Source organism: Microcaecilia unicolor, chromosome 12 (assembly GCF_901765095.1).
Source record: "Microcaecilia unicolor chromosome 12, aMicUni1.1, whole genome shotgun sequence".
Taxonomy (NCBI): domain Eukaryota; kingdom Metazoa; phylum Chordata; class Amphibia; order Gymnophiona; family Siphonopidae; genus Microcaecilia; species Microcaecilia unicolor.
In genome coordinates, this window is record NC_044042.1 from 13327010 (window position 1) to 13348308 (window position 21299).

Below are 21299 nucleotides of genomic sequence, written 5' to 3' on the forward strand. Positions count from 1 at the left end.
ATACCTCCGACCCACCCCCACCCTCCCACTCTGTCAGACTGTCAAGGTAATGCTTTGATGTTTCTCTCATATATACTATCTGCTAGCTCATTTGCTTATTTCCGATCTGAGGAAGAAGGGCAACCTTCGAAAGCTAATCAAGAAATGTATTAAGTTATGTCCAATAAAAAAGGTATCATCTTATTTTCCTTTCCATGTTTTATTTTGTTTGATGTCTATAGATTCTACATGGAATGTTGCTATTCCACTAGCAACATTCCATGTAGAAGTCGGCCCTTGCAGATCACCAATGTGGCCGCGCAGGCTTCTACATGGAATGTTGCTAGTGGAATAGCAACATTCCATGTAGAATCTCCAATAGTAGCAACATTCCATCCATGTAGAATCTCCAATAGTAGCAACATTCCATGTAGAATCTCCAATGGTATCTATTTTACTGTCATAGTAATGCTTGAATGTTTTCACTTATATACACTGTCAGCTAGCACATTTGCTTATTTCCGATCTGAGGAAGAAGGGCAACCTTCGAAAGCTAATCAAGAAATGTATTGTTATGTCCAATAAAAAAGGTATCATCTTATTTTCTTTTCCATGTTTTATTTTGTTTGATGTCTATAGATTCTACATGGAATGTTGCTATTCCACTAGCAACATTCCATGTAGAAGTCGGCCCTTGCAGATCACCAATGTGGCCGCGCAGGCTTCTACATGGAATGTTGCTAGTGGAATAGCAACATTCCATGTAGAATCTCCAATAGTAGCAACATTCCATCCATGTAGAATCTCCAATAGTAGCAACATTCCATGTAGAATCTCCAATGGTATCTATTTTACTGTCATAGTAATGCTTGAATGTTTTCACTTATATACACTGGCAGCTAGCAGATTTGCTTATTTCCGATCTGAGGAAGAAGGGCAACCTTCGAAAGCTAATCAAGAAACGTATTAAGTTATGTCCAATAAAAAAAGGTATCATCTTATTTTCTTTTCCATGTTTTATTTTGTTTGATTTCTATTGATAACCTTTCATGCACAGAAATAAGGCTCAACAAACCAGATGTAGGTGAAACCTCTTCATTGCTTCAGTGATTAGCTTTCCAGAGCTATCAAGTCAGTAAAGTAATATTGTGGTTTCAATGGGTTTAAGCTAACTCTGAGGTTGTCTGCAAATGCCAGGCTGTGAGAAGTTACAAATACAGCTCAGTAGATCCAGAAAAATATAGCATGTTGGGAGATATGAATAATTAGACCTATCCATTCTGCCCAATTTTATTTCTAGTGCAATGTTATAGTCTCCATGTCACCTCTGGCATTGTTGACTTATTTACATAAGTATTGCCATACTGGGAAAGACCAAAGGTCCATCGAGCCCAGCATCCTGTTTCCAACAGTGGCCAATCCAGGTCACAAATACCCGGCAAGATCCCAAAAATGTACAAAACATTTTATACTGCTTATCCCAGAAATAGTGGATTTTCCCCAAGTCCATTTAATAACAGTCTATGGACTTTTCCTTTAGGAAGCCGTCCAAACCTTTTTTAAACTCCGCTAAGCTAACCGCCTTTACCACATTCTCTGGCAACGAATTCCAGAGTTTAATTACATGTTGACAAATTAAATATTTTTAATATATCATTCATCAAGATCAAAGTTCTCTCCGTGATGTACAAAACCAATATTCATAAATGATCACAACAGACGTCTGCGCTTCAAACCATGTCTCTAAAATCTCCCCCCCCCCCAAAAAAAAAAAAACACTACAACCCAGTTTAGCAAATTCTCTCTTTTAACCCAAAAGCCCTAGTAAGAAGAAAGGCCTTTAGGCCCTTCCTAAATTTCAGGTAGTCTCCCTCATTCCTTGAAACGCCAGGCAACCCATTCCAGAATTGAGGAGCTGCCCAGTTTTGCTCTTTGCCTATTACAACTCAATTTCTCCACCTCTGAATCAGGTAGCATCAGCCTATCTCGCACCTCTGATCTCAAACATCTCTATTCTTTCCTAGCGATTCTCTTGGCACATCTCACACTTTCTTCAACTTATTGTCTCCACGTCCTCCCCTGGGAGATCGTTACATGAATCCATCACCCTTTCCATGAAGAAATGTTTTCTGATGTTGATCCAATTCTACCTCTCACCGGGTTCATATTGTGTGGTTCTCAACCTGGGGTCCGTGGACCCCTGGGGTTCCATGAGATCATTACAAGGGGTCCATAGGCACAGAGAATAATAATAATAATAATAAAGGTCTTTTCATGCTGCTGTAATCCATGTGAGCTGTAGAGACAGGATCAGCAGTGGCTGCAGATATGCTTTTAGCAGTGTCAGTAGCTGTGGGGTCAGATGACGCAGCAGCTGTGAGGGTGAAATCAGAGGTGGCTGTACAGAATGAGTAAGACAGAGACAGAGAAAGAAAGATAGAAACAGAGGCGAGGACAGGGAGGGGAAGGGAGATGAGGCAAAAAGTGCTAGAGGGGATAGGCTTGGCATTGAGGGAAGGGGGGATTAACTGGGTGTCCCTGAACCTTTATTTGGAGGATCATAAAGTATCCACACAGCCAAAAAGATTGGAACCTCTGTTCATCAGCACTTTCACCTTTAACAGGGAACTGCCACGCCCTCCTTCCTTCTGCCATTTTCCTCTGCAAAAGGTTTGCTTTGCCCTTTTCTTCCCCAATTGCTCCAAGTCCATTCCTCTTTCCGCCTGTATTCCCCCCCCCCTCATCTCTCTCATTCATTTCTTCCTCTTTTCCTCCCCCTTCACTTGTCCTCTACCCCTCTGTTCTCGTCTCCTCTTATGCCCCTCCCTTTCACCTAGCAGGAGCTCTCACTCATTCATTCTAGTGCCAGAAAAGATAGATTCTACCTGTCAAAGAAAAGCTCCAGCTTCCTTCCTTGATTGTGTATTTTCTTCCTTGCTGTAGCTGGACGCTGGGTCTCCTGGTCTCATCAATGTATACCACACCCACATTAGAGGATAAGAGACTGGCTCAAAATCCAGGAAATTCCCATGGGATGGTTCAGTTAGCCAAACTAGACAGCCACCTGGGACGGAAGCTTGTAGAGGGTGGCAAAGAGAAGCTGAAGTTGCAGTAAAACAGTAGGTCTTGACAGCCACACAAACTTAAAGAACCATCAATATGTTCTTTTGGAGGGGGAGGGGCAAATTTCAAATAGCCCATATACTTGGGTAAATGGCTTTTGGAAATTTCCCTCCTATAGATAGATAGATAGATAGATAGATAGATAGATAGGTATCACCATGATCACCTTAACTCCACCTTTCCTGTAAAAATACATAATTGGTCCAAGAAAACAGGTAGACAGGAAACTCACAAAATCCAGCACAGGATTAAAAAGAAGCGAATTGCCAAAAAAAATCACAAACGTTTAAAACAGTCATATGCCCAACATGGCCGTGTTTCACCTTCCTGAAGGGCTGCGTCAGGGGCTTGATAAACCACTGCAAAAGACATACACAAGTACAAATCATAAAACAAAAGTATTAAATAAATAAAACATGTAAATACATACCCCAGTGGTACAGTGCAAACAATTCCACCCTCTGGACTAAAACATATATTGTTTTGCTACATATGCTTAGCGATTATGTTTTTTAATTTCAGCTGTTTTACTTCAGTGGGTGGAATTGTTTGCACTGCATCACTGGGGTATGTATTAATATTTTCTTACCGTTATTTATTTATTTTTTTAACATATTAATGTTTTGTATGGATGGTTTTTATATATACGTGTTTTTAGTTTATGGTTTACATTTTATAGAATACCCTAGGCGTATTTCGTTTCGGCACTGATTTTTTAGGCGTGTTATATAGAATCTAGTCCTATATGCAAATTTATCGCATGCATAAGTATTGTAGATATCTTGAAATCCCATTTCGGTGGCGGTTCCCGAGAACAGGTGTGGGAACCACTTCCATAGAGCAGGGGCGAAGCCAGACAAAAGATTTTGGGTGGGCCTAGGCAAGAAGTGGGTGGGCACCATGTGTACTCCCCCCTTCCCCCCAACCACCACCCAAAAAAAATCTCGGCTGGCAGGAAAGCGCTTCTTTCCACCTTGGCAATCTGCAGCAGGCATTTGCTGAACACTGAGCATGTGCAGGTGCCGGTATCATGAAGAGTAGCGTTTTCATTACCATCAGGGGGAAGTCTTCAGCTGGCCAAGCTTGGGATCCCCAACAGCTACTGCTAAATGTGTGCTACTGTTGGGTGGGCCTGAGACCTAAGTGGGTGGGCCCCGGACCACCCAGGCCCACCTGTAGCTATGCCACTGCCATAGAGGACAGAAGAAATTGTCTCCCCCATCCTCACTCACAACCATACACACATATAATGCTTTCCTTGTGACAAGTTGGCTATGCTTCATTTCTTCATAAATTTAATTTCATTTATCATCCTTCCTTCATCCTATGTAATAATTTGTATCTCCAACGTTCTCTGGCTGGCTGGCTGGCTGGCTGGGTTCGTAACATCTCCTGACGCCAGCTCGCCTCCAGCGTTCCCTTCCCTCTCACTGTCCTGCCCTCGCGTAATGACGTAATGATGTCAGAGGAGGGCGGAACAGTGAGAGGGAAGGGAACGCTGGAGGCCAGCTGGCGTCAGGATGTTACAAACGGAACGGAAGCCAGACAGACAGAGAACATTCAGGTACAAATCGCTGGACATGGAGGGGAGGAGAGAATCGCGGGACAGCGAGGGGAGGGCAGGGCAGAGGAGAATCGCTGGACATGGAGGGCATGGGATGGGAGGGAAGAATCGCTGGACATGGAGGGGAGAGCAGGGGGAGAGAGAAAAAACGCTTACATGAGAGCCTTCCTAGGGGCCGTTTCATTGTTGACGAAACGGGCTTGGTTCCACTAGTAATTTATAATTCACCCTTGTCCGGAGCGAAGTACAAATAGACATACATAATAACAGACATATAGAAAAACAAAAATGCTATACAGTAATCGACTACAAATGCCATATAGGCAAATAAAAGACAATCTAATTTCAGTCGACATTCAATCAAGTCAGAGAGTGTGCAGTCACTGTAATCCTTTGTATATTCTCCTAAAAGGAATGTTTTATTAGGCAAGTTTGCAGACCAATTTAAAACATAATTCAGCCTCGCAAGCGTTTGCTTTATCATTCTTAAGAAAACACCAAGGGGGTCTTTCACTAAGCCGCGGTAGAAATCAGATGGCGGCCAACGCTGAGAGGCCCATAGGAATATTATTTATTTATTTTGTTACATTTGTATCCCACATTTTCCCACATATTTGCAGGCTCAATGTGGCTCACATAATACCGTGAAGGCATTCGCCAAATCCGGTACGGGATCAGTACAAAACGTTGTATTGGGATAGGGACGATAATGGGTGTCTCAGCGTTTACCGCGGCTTAGTAAAAGACCTCCCCCCCCCCCCCCCCGAATTTTGACTTTCAGTTACAACGAGCTTTATTCCTACCCCATTATATTAAAACTCAGGTTCCACATTCTCTATGGTGTAACATTTTTGCTGGAAACGTTTCCCTGTCTTCAGCCAAGAAACTGTTTAAGAATTCTTCAAGGATGACCTGGTCTTTATAAACAGATGTTCTTGTCTAATAGTTGATTAAGCTCCACAATATTTTTCCCGGAACTGGAGCCAACTCAGAGGAGACCAGTGTACACAGAGTATGATTGTAGGTTATGATCTAAGGCTCATCTACTCCTCTGTGGAGCGAACACAGGGCGTGGGATTCTTGTTACCTCAGCTGGAGTAGCTGCACCTATATATCTCAATAATATAACCTCAGTTATGACCCTCAGACTAGTGTAAGAAAGGCCTGGATGTGGTCTCAAAAGTTCATGCAACTCCAGTACCTTTGCATAGCTTGGGTGGTGGTTCAGTAAAAGGTCTCATAGCCTGAAGATTACAGTGTACACATCAAAAATACAGCTTGCAGAATGCAGTACCATCAGTTGACAGGGATGGCTGGGCCCGATCAATTAGCAAAATTTATTTTTATTTTTTATTTTACTTTCTTATATACCACCTGCAAACGCAAAAGCTACATTCCCGAATCTCTTCTAATGAGAAAGGAGGCTGTATGACTATATAAGAAAATGGATTCGGACCCCAGACTTCTTGCATTCCTTCCAGAACCTTGAGATCCTCCCAATTCACTATGTTGGTCAACCCTTCATTTCAACAGCTATGTTTTGATTCCATTTGATCAAAAACTGTCAGTATCATCGGTCCAACCCTACGAAACGCACTTCTCTTCCATCTCCATTTAGAAAGATCTTTCCAAACCTTCCAAATCTGTCTCAAAACTTTCCTATTCTGGGTTGCCTTCGGCCCTTAACTTTCTCTTCATCCTTTGCTGCTGGGAAATCACGGTCGCTGTACGTTGGGATGCCTGGACTACTACAGTGATACCTCGGTTTTCGTCGATAATCCATCCGAAAACAAATCGACGAAATCCGAAACCGACGAAAACCGAGGCAATTATTTCCATAGGAATAAAAACACTGGAAAGCAATGGAATTGTTTGGCGAGACGCACGGGGTGATGCTCACACAACGAGAAACAACGCCACACTGAGCAGGAGAACGCATTTTCGTAAAATTAGCAGCGAGGTCACATGGGCACGCCGACGAACTCTGAGACAAAGTTTTCGCAAAACAAATTGACGAAAACCAAAAACGACGATAACCAAAGTCAACAAAAACCGAGGTATTACTGTATTAGTAACTGTCTTACCTCTTTGCTTTACGTAGAAACATGGTCCATCCAGTCTGCCCATCCTCAGTAACCACTAACTCTTCCCTTCCTAAGGGGTTCAGGAGATCGCCGGCCATCTCCCGATTTGTGTCGGAAGATGGCCGGTGATCACTTTCGAAAATGAGCTGGAAAGTAACATAGTAAATGACGGCAGATAAAGACCTGAACGGTCCATCCAGTCTGCCCAACAAGATAAATTCATTTTACATGGTATGTGATACTTGATACTCGAGTTTGATTTGTCCTTGCCATTCTCAGGGCACAGACCATAGAAGTCTGCCCAGCACTGTTCTTGTACTAAGTTCTGAAGCTAGCATCAAAACCCCTTAAAAGTTATACTCCAGCCCATCCATATCTATTCAGTTACGATCAGGGTGTAGACCATAGAAGTCTGCCCAGCACCGGTTTTGCTTCCCAATTACCGGCATCACTACCCAATCTCCGCAGATCCATTCCTTCTAAACAGGATTCCTTTGTGTTTTATCCCACGCATGTTTGAATTCCATTACCATTTTCATCTCCACCACCTCCCGCGGGAGGGCATTCCACATATCCACCACCACCTTCCCCGTGAAAAAATACTCCTGAGTCTGCCCCCCTTCAACCTCAATCAGGTGATGATTACTCTGAGAGTATCATCACCCGGCCCAGGTCAGTCTAGACAAGCTGATCAAGTTCTGATTTTGCCCCATGGCATCTCTGGATCTGTACTTCCAGTCGTGCTACGATAGGCAGAACTGCAGAGCCAGAGATGTGAGGAGGGAAAATATAGCGCTGGATCAGGATTGACCTGAGCAGAGAAGGAGTAGGGGGAGTTGGCTCTTACCAAACAATGAAGGAGACGTATAGTCTTAATTACAGAACATAAAAAACGACCCGACACAGCGGCTGTGTTTCGGCACCTGCTTCAGGAGTCTTATGATGTAATGCTGATTGGAACAAAAGCAACAAAAATGAAGTCTCTTTTTAAATTTTGTACGCAAGTGGGCTATGCACGTCACCCAGGATCAAAGGAAAAAACCTTTGTGGACTGCCAAAGTAAAGTATTTTGGGATGAGCCAACTCCCCCTACTCCTTCTCTGCTCTGACTTACGTAGGAATCAGGGGCGTAGCCAGACGGCCAATTTTGGGTGGGCCTGAGCCCAATCCAGTTTGCTCTTCTCTCCACCCCTCCCTGCTCACAAACCCCAAATATACTTGAGCTGGTGGGGTCCCTAAACTCTGCCAGCTGCCTCCTACTACTCGAGCAGCCAGCGCTCTTCCAAATGGCAGCCGGCAGCACGTGCCTCAAACTGATGCTGCTGCCTTTAAAGGCCGTGTATGCTCAGTGCTTTTGCAAGTGTGAAAACTGAGCATGTGCAGAAGTTCTTAGCGCCAGCTCAAGGCAAGTGCTGCTGGCTGACATTTGGAAGAGCGCTGGCAAGGTTTGGGAATGCCCACCAGCCATAGCTTGAGTGTCACAATTTTGGGTGGGCCTGAGTCCAAAGTGGGTGGGCCCTGGCCCACCCAGGCAGGCCCACCTGTGACTACGCCACTGGTAGGAATCAACTGCACCGTCCACCCTTTACGTGGTTTTTCTCCTTCTCCCAGGATTGACCTGAGTCAGGTAGCGACTTGCATATATTTCCACAATAAATTAGCATGAGATGAATTGTCGCCATTTCAGGCACCCATGAGCTAACTAACGCCCAGTAGACCAACTCATTAAAATCTGCTAATCCTTAACTGATGGAAACAGGGGTGTGAGAGTGAATGGACAGCTCTACCCATAATCCATTTCTTGCACACATCCTCTATGCCCCTGCTGCGTGGTCCTGATGGAGACAGAACACTGGGCTGCAGGGGGTTTGGCCTTACCCTGGTTATAACTCTTGAGAAATGTTACTTTCCTCTGTCTTCACACTCTGCTGATGGAGCAGCTAAGCTTTTCCGAGTACTATGAGAATCACAGCTACCCTGAAAGCTGAACTTAATTTCTATAACCCTTTGGAGACTAGAAACACTGATGCCAAAGGTCACGGAGCGCTAATGTATCAGGCTACCCGTTGAGGCTAGAAGTTTGCAGGAGAGAGGGAGAGAGAGAGAGTATGAGAGAGGCAGAACCGCTGCCAAGAGACAATAAACACTTAGGCAGATCTCCAAGGGACAGGCAAACGGTTGGAATAGCTCCAGCATTCTGCAGAGTCCATTAGAAGGTTCTCCTGCACAAACCTCCCTTTGAGGCACTGGTTTCAGATGTCAGGGCAGAACCTTGCACAAGGCAGAGTGTTACTAACAGTAGCAACCAGTAAGTTTTCACATGCTCATTGAATTACTTCTGTCGCAAAGAACTTGTCTTTGTTACAATTAACCTCTGAAGTACTTTACCAGTGGCAGTAGTATTACTACCCAGTAGCCAGTTTCTTTGTTTGAAAAAAAATTTTTTTTCAACCACACTTTGTCAATAGATTTGTTAAACTTTATTTTTCTTTAAATGTTTTGCTTTTCCATTTGGTTGCAACTTTTAGACTAGTGGAGTAAAGAAACCCTGGTCTTTGGGCTACCCCGACCCTCTAAACCAGTAAGTTCAAGGTTTGGACTCACGTCAGCTTAAAATCTGTTGACAGGAGGGGGTCAGTTGATTTGGGGGTGACTTCAATCCAAACCTTGAACTTACTGGTCATTCGGAGGGTCGGGGTAGCCCAAAGACCAGGGTTTTTTTTTACTCCATTGTCCTATTTGCTGTATTCTTGTTGAGTTATAATGATTGTGTGTATTTTTTTAGAACCTGCCAAGGACATTGGATTGGCAGAATACAAATATATATTGAACTGTTCTGTTTTAGAACAAACCCCCCTCGTTCTATAATTTGTGTACACATGTTTGCACTCAGGGTGTAATTCTGTAACAGTGAACCAAGAGGGCACAGATTCTATAAACAACATAAGAACATAAGTATTGCCAAACTGGGACAGACCGAAGGTCCATGAAGCCCAGCATCCCGTTTCCAACAGTGGCCAATCCAGGTTACAAGTACCTGGCAAGATCCCAAAACAATACATTTTATGCTGCTTATCCTAGAACTAAGAAATGGATTTTCCCCAAGTCCATTTAAATAGTAGCTTATGGACTTTTCTTTTAGGAAGCCGTCCACACCTTTTTAAAACCCTGCTAAGCTAACTGCTTGTACTACATTCTCTGGCAACGAATTCCAGAGTTTAATTACACATTGAGTGAAGAAATATTTTCTCTGATTCATTTTAAATTTACTACTTTGTAGCTTCATTGTGTGTCCCCTAGTCCTAGTATTTTTGGAAAGAGTAAACAACTGTTATGGCATTGCCATTCCAGGGAGTCAGATACAATTGGTGATGTAAAGAGATTGAGAATGGGAAGAAAGTTCTAAGAAAATAGATATTGAAAGATGACTTTCAGTCTGGTGGGGATTGGTGTGGTGGTAAAGCTAGGCTAAGGGTCCTATTTGTAGGCTTTGTTGAAGAGATATGTCTTCAGGGATTTACGAAAGGTAGGTAGTTCCTCGATTGTTTTCAGGTCTGCTGGTAGTGCGTTCCATAACTGCGTACTCATGTAAGAGAAGGAAGTCGCATGTATAAGCTTGTATTTTAGTTCTTTGCAGCTGGGGAAGTGTAGATTCAGAAATTTTCGAGATGATCTTTTGCCATTTCTGGGAGGCAGGTCCACTAGGTTTAGCATATAGGTCGGGGCGTTTCCGTGGATGATTTTGTGTACGATCGTGCAGATCTTGAACGTAGTACGTTCCTTAAGTGGGAGCCAGTGAAGTTTCTCTCTTAGGGGTTTTGCACTTTCAAATTTTGGTTTTCCAAATATGAGTCTGGTGGCGGTATTCTGGGCTGTTTGGAGTTTCTTAATGGTTTGTTCTTTGCAGCCAATGAGCAGAGGGTTTCCACATATCATCAACGATGATGTCTAGATCCCTTTCCTGGTCGGTGACTCCTAATGTGGAGAGTAGATGTCTATTTTTCTTGATAAAACACTAGCATAGCAGGTGAAATATGCACCTTTAAGCACAAGCGCTTGTACCAGCCACAGACCTGGTGTAAGATCTCGTGCCTGAGATATGCATGTGCTCTGCCTTTGTGTATGAAATGTGCGTATTTACAGAATAGCCCTTAGGCAGAATGTTGATATTTCCATACGTGCATATATGCCCTTTCTTTAATCATAATCACGGCATGTATGTTAGAACTGTTACGTCTGTGCTCCCCTCGCCCTCTGGTGGCCAGAACCGGTGGCTGCTATGAACTGCCATAGACTGTCTTGCTGTTCCTACCCGGTCCAGACTTCAGCCCAGTCCGGTCCAGATCTTCCAGACTGCCAGACTTGCTTGCTTTGTTTGAACCTACACAGCACCCGTAGTTGCCTGGTGATTGCTGCAGTTGAGCTCCAGGTGCTGCTGGGCTTATTAGCCATTTTGATACTCTCTGCCTTTGCCTTTGCATTGCGTCTAAGGCCCTGGTATGTTGGTGCTTTTGCACTTCAGCCTGAGTTTGTTTCCTTGCTCTAGTTCTTGCCTGAAGTCTTGCCTGTTCTAGTTAGTCTGTGTTTAGTTTAGGGTATTGCTTGTTTCCCAGTCTTGTGTCTTGTTTGTATGTCTTGCCTAGTTCTGGGTTTATCTGTGTTTGTTCCCTGCTTCAGTGGCTGCTTGCAGCTTTCAGTTCAGTCTTGTGTCTGGCTGTGTTTGTTCCCTGTTTCAGTGGCTGCTCAAAGCTTTCAGTCCTGTCCTTTAGCCCATCCTTTCCTTGCCTTGCTGTCCCTGTGTTGCCTAGTTGTTAGCCAATCCTGCCCTGTCCAGTAAGTCCTGCCGGCCACCTGAAGCCTTGAGCTCAGCTCTTGGTGGAAAGTGGCCAGGTGCAGGTGAAGCCTAACTGTTTGTCAGAGATCTGCCCTGTCTCTAGCGTGGGGTGGTTTTGCCTGCCACTGCCTAGGGTTACCATATGGCTCCAGAAAAAGGAGGACGGATTGAGCCAGCCGGGTTTTACTTCCATTGCTTCTCGGCAGTGGCCCAAGGGCTCACAACCCAGTTTTCAGCTTTGAAAACATGACAAGAACCCACTTTCAGATGGACAAAACATGTCAAAAATTCAAAATCTGGAGGTATGGGGGGAAAAACGATTTTTCCGAGATCACACAAAGGGTGGCTGTCAGAGGGGGGAGTTGAACTCTTGTCCTGAATCAAAGTCTAATGCTTTAGCCAGTGAAATCGTTCCACTGGCTTTCTGGACAGCAAGTGTAGGCCTTTGAAACAACAGCTGGGAATGGTGCTAGGGTAACCAAGGCAACCGTTTTCCCCGTTCCAGGGAAATGGATGTCTATCCAGGAATACTGGATCAGCTGTTCCCACTGAGTGGTTCATTCATACAATTGTTCCATTTCACGGCTAGAGGACTGCAACTTCTGAAAATCAAAAATTAACCCCTGTGACCGTATAAGAAAAAATACTTGGCTCTGGGAGACATGTTGAGGTGATTCAAGGTCAGTACCCTTGCATAACGAAATGGTTTTCTGTGGGAAGTACTCAGGGAATCTAGCCAAAGTTATTCTGCAAAGAAGTTGGTTGATTGCACTACTTGGATACCTCACACGCCTTCCACAGTCCCTTTCAGATTAAAACTTTAAGATCATTGGACTGCATTCATTTTTCTTGCCCTGTTTCATTTCCATAGAGTTGTCTTCCTGTTCCTTTTGGAGTGCAAGAGAATGGAATTAACTCTGATCTCAATGAACAAGTTATCAATCATACTATTTATAATAGCTGAGGATCATGTTGATATTTAGCTGCAGTACATCTGGAAATCTAATATAATAAAACGCACCCTCAACGTTCTGAGGACAACGTTCTGTGAAGCCATCTGACGTCACTCCCAGGCTGAAGGGTTCGTGGATTCGTGGTGTGAAGCCTTCAAGCCAGCCAGCCGTCTCTGCCCCGCCCTCGCATCAAACCAAACAAATCCGGCAGCGAAGCGTCAGGGAAGGAGGCGGCGCTCCCGACGTCTAGCTTTCCCTTCGCTGTGTTCCGCCTTCTTTTGAAGGCGGAACACAGCGAAGGGAAAGCTAGACGTCGGGAGCGCCGCCTCCTTCCCTGACGCTTTGCTGCCGGAACCGCCACGGAGGTAAATTTAAAAAGAAGAAAAAAAAACCAAAGGGATGAATGGATGCGAAGGGGGGGGGAGAAGAGGGCGGGCCAGGCTGGGACATGGGAGAGAGAGGAGCATGGATGCGAGGGGGGGTCATGGAAGGGAGAGAGGGGACTTGCTGGAAAAGGATGAATGGAGGCGGCAGGGGACAGAGGAGCATGGATGGGCATGGATTGGGAGGGCAGGGCTCAGGGAGACAGGGAATTGCTGGATAGGGATGAATAGAGGGGACAGATGGGCATGGATGGATATGGATTGCAGGGCAGGCCTCAGGGAGAGAGGGCAATTGCTGGATAGGGATGAATGGAGGGGCCAGGTGACAAAGGAGCATGTATGGACATGGATTGGAAGAGCAGTGGGAGGGCAGGACTCAGGGAGAGAGGGGAATTGCTGGATAGGGATGAATAGAGGGGACAGGTGACAGAGGAGCATGGATGGGCATGGATTGGAAGGGCAGGACTCAGGGAGAGGGGAATTGCTGGATAGGGATGAATAGAGGGGATAGATGGGCATGGATGGATATGGATTGCAGGGCAGGCCTCAGGGAGAGAGGGCAATTGCTGGATAGGGATGAATGGAGGGGCCAGGTGACAAAGGAGCATGTATGGACATGGATTGGAAGAGCAGTGGGAGGGCAGGACTCAGGGAGAGAGGGGAATTGCTGGATAGGGATGAATAGAGGGGACAGATGGGCATGGATGGATATGGATTGCAGGGCAGGCCTCAGGGAGAGAGGGCAATTGCTGGATAGGGATGAATGGAGGGGCCAGGTGACAAAGGAGCATGTATGGACATGGATTGGAAGAGCAGTGGGAGGGCAGGACTCAGGGAGAGAGGGGAATTGCTGGATAGGGATGAATAGAGGGGACAGGTGACAGAGGAGCATGGATGGGCATGGATTGGAAGGGCAGGACTCAGGGAGAGGGGAATTGCTGGATAGGGATGAATAGAGGGGATAGATGGGCATGGATGGATATGGATTGCAGGGCAGGCCTCAGGGAGAGAGGGCAATTGCTGGATAGGGATGAATGGAGGGGCCAGGTGACAAAGGAGCATGGATGGACATGGATTGGAAGAGCAGTGGGAGGGCAGGACTCAGGGAGAGAGGGGAATTGCTGGATAGGGATGAATAGAGGGGACAGATGGGCATGGATGGATATGGATTGCAGGGCAGGCCTCAGGGAGAGAGGGCAATTGCTGGATAGGGATGAATGGAGGGGCCAGGTGACAAAGGAGCATGGATGGACATGGATTGGAAGAGCAGTGGGAGGGCAGGACTCAGGGAGAGAGGGGAATTGCTGGATAGGGATGAATAGAGGGGACAGGTGACAGAGGAGCATGGATGGGCATGGATTGGAAGGGCAGGACTCAGGGAGAGGGGAATTGCTGGATAGGGATGAATAGAGGGGATAGATGGGCATGGATGGATATGGATTGCAGGGCAGGCCTCAGGGAGAGAGGGCAATTGCTGGATAGGGATGAATGGAGGGGCCAGGTGACAAAGGAGCATGTATGGACATGGATTGGAAGAGCAGTGGGAGGGCAGGACTCAGGGAGAGAGGGGAATTGCTGGATAGGGATGAATAGAGGGGACAGATGGGCATGGATGGATATGGATTGCAGGGCAGGCCTCAGGGAGAGAGGGCAATTGCTGGATAGGGATGAATGGAGGGGCCAGGTGACAAAGGAGCATGGATGGACATGGATTGGAAGAGCAGTGGGAGGGCAGGACTCAGGGAGAGAGGGGAATTGCTGGATAGGGATGAATAGAGGGGACAGGTGACAGAGGAGCATGGATGGGCATGGATTGGAAGGGCAGGACTCAGGGAGAGGGGAATTGCTGGATAGGGATGAATAGAGGGGATAGATGGGCATGGATGGATATGGATTGCAGGGCAGGCCTCAGGGAGAGAGGGCAATTGCTGGATAGGGATGAATGGAGGGGCCAGGTGACAAAGGAGCATGGATGGACATGGATTGGAAGAGCAGTGGGAGGGCAGGACTCAGGGAGAGAGGGGAATTGCTGGATAGGGATGAATAGAGGGGACAGATGGGCATGGATGGATATGGATTGCAGGGCAGGCCTCAGGGAGAGAGGGCAATTGCTGGATAGGGATGAATGGAGGGGCCAGGTGACAAAGGAGCATGGATGGACATGGATTGGAAGAGCAGTGGGAGGGCAGGACTCAGGGAGAGAGGGGAATTGCTGGATAGGGATGAATAGAGGGGACAGGTGACAGAGGAGCATGGATGGGCATGGATTGGAAGGGCAGGACTCAGGGAGAGGGGAATTGCTGGATAGGGATGAATAGAGGGGATAGATGGGCATGGATGGATATGGATTGCAGGGCAGGCCTCAGGGAGAGAGGGCAATTGCTGGATAGGGATGAATGGAGGGGCCAGGTGACAAAGGAGCATGGATGGACATGGATTGGAAGAGCAGTGGGAGGGCAGGACTCAGGGAGAGAGGGGAATTGCTGGATAGGGATGAATAGAGGGGACAGGTGACAGAGGAGCATGGATGGGCATGGATTGGAAGGGCAGGACTCAGGGAGAGGGGAATTGCTGGATAGGGATGAATAGAGGGGATAGATGGGCATGGATGGATATGGATTGCAGGGCAGGGCTCAGGGAGAGAGGGCAATTGCTGGATAGGGATGAATGGAGGGGCCAGGTGACAAAGGAGCATGGATGGACATGGATTGGAAGAGCAGTGGGAGGGCAGGACTCAGGGAGAGAGGGGAATTGCTGGATAGGGATGAATAGAGGGGACAGGTGACAGAGGAGCATGGATGGGCATGGATTGGAAGGGCAGGACTCAGGGAGAGGGGAATTGCTGGATAGGGATGAATGGAGGGGGCAGGTGACAGAGTAACATGGATGGCCATGGATTGGGAGGGCAGGGCTCACACTTTCACTCTGACTCTCAAACAGTCACTCTCACATACACTCTCCCAAACATACACACTCCGAGGAAAACCTTGCTAGCGCCCGTTTCATTTGTGTCAGAAACGGGCTTTTTTTACTACTAAAAATATAACTTCCTCATGAGCAGCGACAGAAATACCATTTCCTCCAGCCCTCTGAGAGGTTCTAGAATGCCTTATCTCCACCCGGGGTTCAATTTAGTTCCGGCGTAGGCAGAACCGATTGCAGAGTTACAGATACACTATAAATTAATTGATTTCCTTATTTGTTACATTTGTAACCACATTTTCCCACCTTTTGGTAGGCTCAATGTGGCTTGCATAGTTCTGGAGAGGCATAGGAGCCAACTTTTCAAAATTATTGGGGGTGCTAAGCCCAATGGAAATAACCCCTCCTTGGACACATACAAGGAATTTTTTTAATATTGGGGGTGCTCAAGCACCCACAGAGTCGGCTCCTATGTGGAGAGGTTGTTTCTGAGTCCGGCGTGATCAAATACAAAAAGTGGATAGTACAAATTAAAGATTAGGCGGTTCGCTCCATGTGGGATTGCGAGGGTGGGATCGATTTGGTGAGGGATTGGGTGGTATCCGTTACTTGGTTAATTGTTATGTTGCCTTCTCTTGTTAATAGCTGTACCATACATTCACTTCCAAAAACCAAGCATTAAGAAAGTACAAGGCACAGGTAATCTATAAACCAGATCGAGGCATAACCTGGTTTTGAAGATATCCATTAACAAATACTCATAAGATATTTTTACATATGTTGGAAACCTGGTGTAAGTAAATTGATTAAGAACATAAGAATAGCCATACTGGGTCAGGCCACTGGTACATCTAGCCCAGTATTCTGTTTCCAACAGTGGCCAATCCAGGTCATAAGTACCTGGCAGAAACCCAATTTGTACCCGGGTTATCATTACTACTACTACTTAACATTTATAAAGCGCTACCAGGGTTACGCAGCACTGTACAATTTAACACAGAGGACAGTCCCTGCTCGAAGGAGCTTACAATCTAAAGGACAAAAAAGTGCAGTCAATCAAATTGGGGCAGTCTAGATTTCCTGAATAGATGAATAATGGTTAGGTGCCAAAAGCGACATTGAAGAGGTGGGCTTTGAGCAAGGATTTGAAGATGGGCAGGGAGGGGGCTTGGCGTATGGGCTCAGGGAGTTTATTCCAAGCATAGGGTGAGGCGAGGCAGAAAGGGCGGAGTCTGGAGTTGGCGGTGGTGGAAAAGGGTAGAGAGGAGGGATTTGTCCTGTGAGCGGAGGTTACGGGTAGGAGCGTAAGGGGAGATGAGGGTAGAGAGGTAATGAGGGGCTGCAGATTGAGTGCATTAATGCATTCACCCAGGTTCTGACATACAGGAGCAGGAGAGAGACAGACCCCAGTGCCAGGCGCACCTTGGCGGCCGGACCCGGGGAATCTTCCCCCCCCCCCCACCCTTGGTGGCCCTGGCACAGATCATAGTACAGATCCCTGCCACACTCCACTATTCACCCTCCTCCATTGAGAAAATTGGCCATTTAACCCTAATCTCTGTTTTCTTTCCAATAGCCAATTCCTAGTTCACAGAAGGACATTGCCTTCTAACCCATGACTTTTCAGTTTTCTCAGGAGTCTCTCATGAGGAACTTTGTCTAAAGCTTTATGAAAATCTGGGTTCTAGGTACAATGGCACTTGGTCTGATTCATTATGGTTTTTCTTATGTTCCTTTACATATTCTTTTTTGCCATCTCATCTCTTTCTCTTTATCTGTCCTATCAATCTTTCTCATTTGAATTTTAGTATTGTAAAAGGCCCAGAAGGTTTTCCAATTGGGCGATATATCACATTTTTAAAGTTATCAATAGAAATCAAACAAAATAAAACATGGAAAAGAAAATAAGATGATACCTTTTTTATTGGACATAACTTAATACATTTCTTGATTAGCTTTCGAAGGTTGCCCTTCTTCCTCAGATCGGAAATAAGCAAATGTGCTAGCTGACAGTGTATGTAAGTGAAAACATTCAAGCATTACTATGACAGTAAAATAGATACCATTGGAGATTCTACATGGAATGTTGCTACTATTGGACATTCTACATGGAATGTTGCTGCTATTGGAGATTCTACATGGAATGTTGCTATTCCACTAGCAACATTCCATGTAGAAGGCTGCGCAGGCTTCTGTTTCTGTGAGTCTGACGTCCTGCACGTACGTGCAGGACGTCAGACTCACAGAAGCAGAAGCCTGCGCGGCCACATTGGTAATCTACAAGGGCCAACTTCTACATGGAATGTTACTAGTGGAATAGCAACATTCCATGTAGAATCTATAGAAATCAAACAAAATAAAACATGGAAAAGAAAATAAGATGATACCTTTTTTATTGGACATAACTTAATACATTTCTTGATTAGCTTTCGAAGGTTGCCCTTCTTCCTCAGATCGGAAATAAGCAAATGTGCTAGCTGACAGTGTATATAAGTGAAAACATTCAAGCATTACTATGACAGTAAAATAGATACCATTGGAGATTCTACATGGAATGTTGCTACTATTGGACATTCTACATGGAATGTTGCTGCTATTGGAGATTCTACATGGAATGTTGCTATTCCACTAGCAACATTCCATGTAGAAGGCTGCGCAGGCTTCTGTTTCTGTGAGTCTGACGTCCTGCACGTACGTGCAGGACGTCAGACTCACAGAAGCAGAAGCCTGCGCGGCCACATTGGTAATCTACAAGGGCCAACTTCTACATGGAATGTTACTAGTGGAATAGCAACATTCCATGTAGAATCTATAGAAATCAAACAAAATAAAACATGGAAAAGAAAATAAGATGATACCTTTTTATTGGACATAACTTAATACATTTCTTGATTAGCTTTCGAAGGTTGCCCTTCTTCGTCAGATCGGAAATAAGCATTCTTTTTCCAAAAGTTTGTTCATTTGCTTTTTCATGCGGCTGTATGCGGTATCTTCCATCTTAAGTAGAGGAGTGTGGTAGCCGTGTTAGTCCACCATAAGAGTGGACTAACACGGCTACCACACTCCTCACATTTTTAAATAAATTTGAAACTTTAAACTTAAAATATTATTAATATATTAGCTCTGAGAGTGGCCAGTCTGGCTCATTTCCAGAGATGAGCAATGGCTCACTCAGTTCTACCTGACTAATAATTTTATATGGTTTTTCCTCCAGAAACTTGTCCAAAACTCTTTTGAACCCAACTATTACCACATCTGTTTAACTATTCCACTCCACTCGTGATTTTATAAGATTTTATCATGTTCCCTCTTGTCTCTTCTCCAAGACGAAGAACCTTAACTTGTTCGGTCCATTAAAAGTCTGCTGCACAAATCTCTCTATCAGGAACTCATGAGGAAAGATACCCATCCTTTATCATTTTCACCACCTTTCTACCTTTTCAAGTTCCATTCTATCCTTTTGAGATAGGGTGAACTTTACACAATACTCAAGATGCAGTCACATCGCTTTTGAAAAAAATTCCTAACATTCAAATAGAACGTTAGGTATTATTAGAAAAGGAATGGAAAACAAAAATGAGGACGTTATAATGCCTTTGTATCAGTCCATGGTGTGAACACACCTCGTATATTGTGCTCAATTCTGGTCGCCGCATCTCAAAAAAGATATAGTGGAATTAGAAAAGGTACAGAGAAGGGCGACGAAAATGATAAAGGGGATGGGATGACTTCCCTATGAAGAAAGGCTGAAGCGGCTAGGCCTCTTCAGCTTGGAGAAAAGACGGCTGAGGGGAGACATGATAGAATCGTTTGTTTACTCTTTCCAAAAATGCTAGGACTAGGGGACACGCGATGAAGCTACAAAGTAGTACATTCAAAACAAATCGGATAAAAGTTTTCTTCACTCAACGTGTAATTAAACTCTGGAATTCATTGCCAGAGAATGTGGTAAAGGCGGTTAGCTTAGCGGGGTTTAAAAATGTTTGGATGGCTTCCTAAAGGAAAAGTCCATAGACCATTATTAAATGACTTGGGGAAAATCCACTGCTTATTTCTGGGATAAGCAAGCATAAAATGTATTGAACTTTTCGGGGCTTTTCTTGGCAAGATCCCAGAAAAGCTCGATACATTTTATGCTGCTTATCTCAGAAATAAGCAGTGGATTTTCCCAAGTCAATTTAATAATGGTCTCTGGACTTTTCCTCCAGGAAGCCGTGCTAATTTATCCATAACAAGTTCTAAACAAGAATTTGCTCAGTGACCACAGTGTTTCCCTCCCCGAGGGCTTTTTATTTGAGTTAGAGCATGGTTTTGGTGGCACCCAGGGAAGATCTGACATTCTTCACAAAGGAGTCCAACCATTGTTTTGCCATGCCAGGTCCTTTGCACACACTTTTGGGCTAATCTGTTAATCTTGTATGTTAAGAATATTAAATAAACAGATCTTTTACTGCAAGAGGTATAGACAGGAACCTTATCACAAAAGCCTAACAGCAGTGAGCCCAGAAAATGATGCATTTGATTCCACTTCTTGTTCAACATCCTGGAATACTTAGCTTAGTGCCAAAATCAACAATAAATAAAGTTAATAGGAAAACAGTTTGGCCAGACATCAAATGGAACCGATATTTCATAAAATATTATACAAATTCAAGAAAAAATGTTACCTATGTAGGTCCTACTGAGGTTTTGTGTGCTGTGGAGGTCTTGCAGCACTTCTGCATATTCCTCCCAGCATTCTCTGGGGTGACTCCCAGGTCCACCCTGATTCACTCAGGTCCTCCACTTCAGGTGCTCAGCGCTCCCACCGGCCACTTAACAGATGCTTTGAAGGTCTTGCAGCCCATCTGCATATTTTCCCAGTATTCCCCAGGGTGGGTCCCAGACCCACCCTGATCTACTCAGGGCTTCTACTCCAGGTGCCGTGCACACAAAACATTTTGTCTCCGCAGGTTTTTACTTTCCTTTCTCCTATTCCCAATTCAGTACAATTTCTCTACTTCATACTGACTTTTCCCAATCTCTTTCTCCATATGAAACCACTGTATCACCTCAGGACCAAATTGTCCACCTTTTGCTTTTATCACCTCGCCAGTCGCCATCCCTTTTGTCTTTTCCTCATCTCTTAAGCTTCAACATTTTCTTCCTTTCATTGAATTTATTATTATTATTAGCATTTGCATAGTGCTACCAGACGCACACAGCGCTGAACACCTGAAACAGAGAAACAGTCCCTGCTCAATAGAGCTTACAATCTAAAAATACAGACAGACAAGACAATTAAGGGCGAGAGAAGTACTGGGTGAGAAGGAACAAGGATAGGGGAATTGAGTAGTGGTTAGGAGCCAAAAGCAGTGGTGAAAAGGTGGGTTTTCAGCATAGATTTGAAAACAGGTAGAGATGGAGCTAGACGTACAGGCTCAGGAAGTCTATTCCAGGCATAAGGTGCCACGAGGG